Source organism: Megascapheus bottae, chromosome 11, assembly GCF_031878675.1.
Source record: "Megascapheus bottae isolate mThoBot1 chromosome 11, mThoBot2.hap1, whole genome shotgun sequence".
Lineage (NCBI taxonomy): Eukaryota > Metazoa > Chordata > Mammalia > Rodentia > Geomyidae > Megascapheus > Megascapheus bottae.
In genome coordinates this window covers 61,774,111-61,781,262 of record NC_143519.1, presented here as the reverse complement: position 1 = coordinate 61,781,262, position 7,152 = coordinate 61,774,111, and the positions used below count along the sequence as shown (strand labels likewise).

General features: G+C 43.0%; 1 long non-coding RNA gene across 1 annotated transcript; it reads right to left on the bottom strand.

Moving 5' to 3' along the window:
• Positions 1–5,541: 5,541 nt before the first annotated feature.
• On the bottom strand, positions 5,542–6,759 carry LOC150057255 (uncharacterized). Its single transcript, XR_016537077.1, has 2 exons — positions 6,697–6,759; positions 5,542–5,748 (listed from the first exon to the last, which is right to left on the bottom strand). It is a non-coding gene; the product is annotated as an uncharacterized LOC150057255 (long non-coding RNA).
• Between the last annotated feature and the right edge of the window lie 393 nt (positions 6,760–7,152).

Here is a 7,152-nt window from a genome sequence, read left to right as displayed (position 1 = left end):
TTTGAACTGAAGAGCTCAGGGACAATGCCCAGGCCCAGAGTTCAAGCTGCATGACCACCCCCCCCCCAAAAAAAAAGTCACAACAGGTAATTTTAAGCACTGATTTTGCAGGACAGTGTCTCACCCACATGCCCAGACATACTTGGTGTGCCACAGTCAATACATGATGACTTGGCAAAGTGTCCTGTGATAGTTTCTGGCATTCAGCCAGTCACACAGCCGTGCCTGCAGTCTTGGCCTTCCTGTACTCCATGCTAACAGAACTGGACATGGACAACTCCATTTTGGAGCTGACATTTTTCATATATGCTGGAATGGACTGGGAAATTTCAAAGTACCAGAATGGGAGCTATTTGAAGAGGTGAGGAATGTCAAAGAATGTCAAAGCATTCATATGTTAATTTCATCATGTTCTAGATCTCAAAGGAAAGTTGCTTTATTTTTCCATATATTTTTATGAGATAACCCATGGATGGTAAAAGAGATGAGAGATAACATAGTACATTAAGGACAACAATCACTAGTTATATGGCTTTTGTTTCTATATCCTGGAGGTCCTTACATTTAGTGTCATACTATTTGGCCTAATGTCTCTAGATTTTGTTCCATTCTAAATCTCTGCTAGGAGAGCCCAAGGTTTCTACTGATTATGACAAATGAGGGAGACTATTGGGCCTATGTTCCTTTGAGTCTGGCTTACTTCACTTAATATGATTTTTTTCTAAGTCTTTCCATTTCCTTACAAATGGGGTGATGTCGTTCTTTCTGACAGCAGCATAGAATTCCATTGTGTACAAATACCACATCTTGTTGATCCACTCATCAACTGAGGGACATCTGGGTTGGTTCCATATCCTTGCTATAGTAAATAGTGCTGCAATGAACATCACTGTGCTAGTGGATTTAGTATGTCCTTGTTTCTGCACAACTGGGTAAATGCCAAGTAGTGGGATAGCTGGGTCATAAGGGAGCTCTATGTTTAGTCTTTTCAGGAACTGCCATACTGTTTTCCATAGTGGTTGGACAAGTTTGCACTCCCACCAACAGTATAGTAGTGATCCCTCCTGGCCACATCCCCTCCAGCATCTGTTGTTATTAGTTTTCTTGATCGTGGCCATTCTAACTGGAGTGAGGTGGAATCTTAGAGTTGTTTTGATTTGCATTTCTTTTATGGCCAATGATGTTGAGCATTTCTTCATGTGTCTATAGGCCATTCTTAATTCTTCTTCAGAGAAGACTCTCTTTAAGTCTTTGGCCCATCTTGTAATTGGATGGTTGTTTCTTTGGAGATTAGTTTTGGAGTGAGTCAAATTTTGAGCTGTTGATGTATTTTAGATATGAGGCCTTTTCCTTTGAAGAGGCTGTCTTTCTTCCATTCTATTTTTTTGGATCCCTTATCAAAGATTAGGTGGCCATAGGTCTGTGGTCTAATATCTGGGTCCTTAGTTCTATTCCATTGGTCTTCAGGCCTGTTCTTGTGCCAGTACCAAGCTGTTTTGGTCACTATAGCTCTGTAATACAGTCTAAAGTTTGTTGTTGAAATTCCTCCTGTGCTGTTCTTTCTGCTAAGAATTGTTTTTGCTGTATGGATGTTGAGAGCCGAGTGCAGGGTCAGGCTGGCCCATGAATCTGTATCAGTGAGTAAGATAACCACACAAAGAAATAAGCTATCATAGCCTCTTCAACAAGGGGTGCTGGCAAACTGGTTAAGCACCTACAGAAAACTAAAGTTGGATCCTTCTTTGTCACCCTGCTCTAGAATTAACTCCAAATGGATCAAAAACCTCGAGGTAAAAGCAAATACACTGAAAACTTTCCAAGAAGGAATAGGAGATACACTAGGACTCCTTGGCAGAGGTCAAAACGTTCTCAATAAGGACCAAGAAACACAACAAATCAGAGAAAGGCTGGATAAGTGGGACTGTATTAAACTGCAGAGCTTCTGTATAGCTAGTAAATTAATTAGGAAGCCTACAGAATGGGAGAAGATCTTCATTAACCATACAAAGGACAAAGGCCTCAAATCTAAAATAGATTGTAGATCATTGCTCTCTTCTCCCTGGCTGCTTTTAGGATCCTTTCTTTGGTCTCTATTGATCTAGATTATAATGTGGCGGTAGGATGTCCTTTTCTGGTCAGGTCTGTTTGGAGTTCTAAAAGCTTCTTGTATCTGGATGGGTCTGCCCTTCTGGATATTTGGGAAGTTCTCTGAGATGATTCTCTGAAGTGTATTTCCAATACCATTGACCTCTTTCTTCAGACCTTCTTCAATACCAATTAGCCTTAAAATTAGGTATCTTAATTGTATCTTGGACCTCCTGAAGCATTCTCTCATATTTCCTAGATTTGGTTTGACTCATTTTCTGTTCTTTCTCTATAACAACTAGGTTATCTTCAACCCCAGAGATTCTTTCTTCTGCATTGTCTAACCTGCTATCAATACTTTCTTTATTCTTGCTCTTCCTTCCTTCCGATTGCTCATTTTTGATGCCTTGCATCTCTTGTTTTAGATCCTGTATGGACTTCTTTAACTCCTTGATTTCCATTTGAGTGTTTAGCTCAGCAGCTTTATTGTCATTGGACATTTGTTGGAGTTCAGTCAGCTTTTTGTTTGTGGATTCTATGAATTCATCCATTTTTCTTTGTAAAGCCTTCATTATGGCCTCCTTCATGGCTTCTTCATGTTCACGTATCACCTTCTTTATGGTTTCAGCTCAATTAGATATGGCTTCCTCACCTATCTCTCTCTGTATGTTTTCAAACTTTTCATTAATCATGTTTATCAATTGCATTTGGATAGCATTTAGAGGACCCTCCTCTCATCTTGCCATTGACTGCTCCATTGTCTGTTCATACTGGGTGGGAGATGCTATTCGCCATTTTTCTTGAGTTGCTTGTTCTGCCCATTTGAAAACAGGAGCAAGATTAATACTGCACAAGACTATAATTTTTAAGATATAACCAATCTAGAGCTCTTTTGCTGGCCAGAAAATAGATGTTCACAGTTTTAGATTGGTATTATCACTCTCTTTTTTGTGCACTTACAGACAAATCTAATACCATCACCATTCACTGTTTTATGACAAAAAAAAACCTCAATTCAATCTCTATTGTATTTAAATCCCTCTAGACCTACATAATATAATTGAACTTCTAGATATACAGTATTACTCAACAATCATCAACTGTACATCCATGCATTATAAAAGTTGAAGGATGAGCAGAGGACCAGAAATAAAGAAATAGTATGAAAGACAAGAGAGGAGGTAAGAAAAGAGTAATATAGAAGTGTAAGATTAATATAGTCATAAAGAAAAGGGATAGCATAAGGATAACTGACCTATGGTGGTAGAAAGGGAAAATAGTTGAGTACAAAATTTAGAAAAAATAAGATAAAACTTATGGAAATAAGAGTAATAACAAGAATATATAAAGAAAAGAGGAAGGTATATTAGGAGAGTTCAATGTTAAAAAATTTTAAACAGTAAAAACAGACAAACAAAAAAAAAGAAAAAGAAAAAAAGGTGGGAAGAGATCCCACGCAATTGTGAGTTCTTAGACAAGAAATACTAGGGCTAAGAATACAGAGAGTAAAAAGTAGGTGACTGTATCATAAAAATATCATTTGTGTCTGTCAGGGTTTTTAGTCCTCAGTCCCTCCCAACCCACAGGAGGGATAGAGAGAACACGCCCCAACCAGAATGAGCCAAGAAAGGAGAGGGACGACTGACCACCCGCACCCAGCCCTCCCTCACTGGAGGACAATCAGACACGTCAGGGAGACCCGTCAAGGCAGGAACTCATTTATTGAGAAAGTCCATTCAGCTAACATAGGATGCAGGAGCATATCAGCACAAAGGTGGGCAGGGAGGCAGAGGTACTCTCATTGAGGAAGTCCATTCAGCTAACATAGGAATCATATTTTGTCCAAAAGGGTGGAAGGGTTCGGGTCCTATCTCAGAGGTGGCCTTAGTTTACATCACAAACCACAGCCACGCCTTCCAACCAGGAAGCGTGCGGTCCCAAGACCAGGGAATGAGAACTGGGCCATGAGTTAGGCCTCCTTTTACAGCATAGGTTTCCATTTCCCTGATGTGATGTGCTCCACATCTCCCCCTTTTTTGTTTCATTAGCAGGTGTCTGCCTTACTCGAGAGTGTGCCTGTCTGAGGTTGTCCCCCTCTGGGGATCTTACCCGTCATTGACTACCACTCTAGCTCTTCAGGCAATTCACCTGTAGGGTTGGCAGACCCAAATGGAGATTTTAAGTAGGGAAGACAACCAGCGTCCACAAAGGAAATCCTTCTATACTCTGGTCTACATCTGTACATCCTGGTAAGGGCCAGGGCCAACCTCACAGAGTTCCCAGTCTGCATCTCGTAGCACAGCATATTGTTGTTGGACCACCATTAGCTGAACAGTTTTAACATGAACCTGATGGCTAAGAAACTGAAGGAGCTTATTGATCACACAAGGTCTGAATGTGAATACAAGGAACCAAGGGGCCCATGAAAGGGAGAAGGGAATCATTGAATGTCTTTGTGGGCAGCATGGATAATGATGCCCAGGATGAAGAGAAGGCAGGCGACTATGAGGAATCCAACCACCAGTAGACAGAGTGTTCAGTATGGTCTCCTCATTCCTGTGAACAAGAGGGAGAAGGAAAATCATACCCCAAGAGGGGGTGCTCTTGGGTAATTATTTTCTCTAGCAGGTACCCAAATTGAGTTTGGTTCTCCCACCGGGAAGACACATCCAAATCCTCTCCCCACACTAATGAGGGGATCAGGGCCTCTCCATGATCCAGTGGACTTCAACCTTTAAATAAGGTGTCTGATTAGACCAATGTCTCTGAAAGGCAGTCAGAGGCTGATCCTTAGAAAAATTTAAAATGTTTAGTGTAAGCATGGCTGTCCTCAATTGATTATGGGGGTTGCCTTCACCTTTTAATTAGTTGATTTTTTTTTTTGCCAGTCCTGGGCTTGAGCTCAGGGCCTGAGCACTGTTCTTGGGCTTTTCTCAAGGTTAGCACTCTGCCACTTGAGCCACACCACTTCCAGCCTTTTTCTATGTATGTGGTACCAAGGAATCGAACCTGGGTCTTCATGCATGCTAGGCAGGCACTCTATCACTAGGCCAAATTCCCGGCCCTATTAGTTGATATTTTAAGGTTTTATTGTGTCTCTCAATTATAGCTTGTCCCCTGGGATTATGTGGTATTCCAAGTCTGAAAAAAATTGTAATGATTTTCTCATAAAACAGGCCCATTATCCATTTTAAACTGTAGGAGTAAACCCAAGATAGCAAAACGTTGTAAAAAATGGCTTTCAGCATGTCGGGCTCTTTTGCCAGAATGTGCAGTAGCCCAACAAGCGTGTGAATGAGTATCTATAGACATAAATACGTATTTCAATTTTCCAAAGGGTGCCTAGTGGGTTACATCAGTCTGCCAGATAATGTTAGGTTTGAGGCCCTGGGGATTGACCCCTGGGGATTGTAGAGGTGGGACTTATAAAAATGGACAATTTACATGTGCTCATGATCTTTTTTAAGTCTTTTATAGGGACCAGGGGCAATCTCTGATGTAACCCTCTCCAATTTAAGTGAGTCAGTTCATGTAACCCATGAGCTAACTGAAGGTCCTCCTGAGGCTGAGCAGTAGCTGTAATAATCCCATTGGTTGCCAATTGATCAGCCATTTGGTTCCCTCACGTCAGCCTCCCAGACAAATCCTGGTGTCCCTGAGATGCTGTAAAAAAAAGGGGGGGGGGATTAGCTCATTTTTTTAAACAGGGATCTGACTTGAATCATTAAGGGAGTAATTGTGTTTTTGTCCAATTTTATATAGACTGACACTAAGGTTGGTAGCAAATTGACTACATATAGGCTCTCAGAAACCAAGTCCATTGACTCATGAACATGGGTTATGGCCAAGGCAACTGCATACAGCTCCTTAAACTGTGCAGATCCTGTGACTGGCTCAAAATAGTGGGTGCCTTTCCTTTCTTTGGTAGGGCGGGAGGCAGGACATATCACCATGGCAGATCCCACCTTTCCCCCACTGTGAACACATTTGCTGCTCCAGGGAGGGGCCTAGTGGAAAATAGTATGGGGGGCATCCATTGTAACCTTGAGAATGACAACACCCATCTCGAGATACCGTAATGGCAATCCACCTTTCCCATGAAACCCTCCAAGTCAGTGGCAACCTGACCATGGTTTCTTCTGACCCACTTGAAGGCTGACAACTGGTAGGGGATTACCAGCACATTGGGATCTTGACACTAATGCCTCAGGGAAATATTTCTACCCTTAATTACTAGGTCAGCCAATTGGTTAAGTTGTGAATAAACTCTAGGAGCTCCTCCTACTGACACATGTATCCATTGAAGGGGCTCACCTAGCTGAGTAATTACTCCTCTTCCAGCTCCACTGAAAGAGGTAAGGGTGGTAGTAAGTGCCTCGGCAAGTGAAGCCATTTGGGCTTGTAGGGCCGCAACCAGTGTCTGTGACTGGTGGGCTTGAGTGCCTACATCCTTAGTGGCAACTATATTGCCCCCAGGCTTAGCATTTACCGGGAAAGCCATGCATGGAGGGGAGGAGTTGCCACTGATTTTATAGGATGGCGGGTTAACAAGAGATGGAGAAGAATTTTTGCGGGAAGAGGGATGGTAATATGGTGGGGGTCGCTCCTTACCCCCAATTGTCTGCGGCAAGTTCCAGGGCAGGAGCACTTGGTGTAGGGTCAGGGGCCTGGCCCTAGGATCAAAGGGGACCAGCAATCCTTCCTCAGGGTGAGGCTTTAAACCCTTCTCCTCCTGATCAGCGGGAGGGCTAACTTGCCACGACCCTAAGCACTCCTCAATAAAGGTTTCCCTGGCTGGGTCACCCTTCGAGGCCACCTTGGGGGCATCTCCACTGTCCCTAGATGTCTCCTTAACAGAGATAGGATAGAAGCAAGCCTTGAGGGCAGACAAAGTCCGGTAGACCCCAAGGGGAGGGTCCTTTCCCAAGTTGATCTCCCTCCTTCTCACCAGGCGCTCTATGCGATCCCAGGTGGCCGAATTGAAAAGATGGGCCACCATTAACCAGGGAGCGGCGCGTGTTAAGGTGTTAAGGCCTCCCAGACCTTCTCAGCCTGGGGATCCAAGAT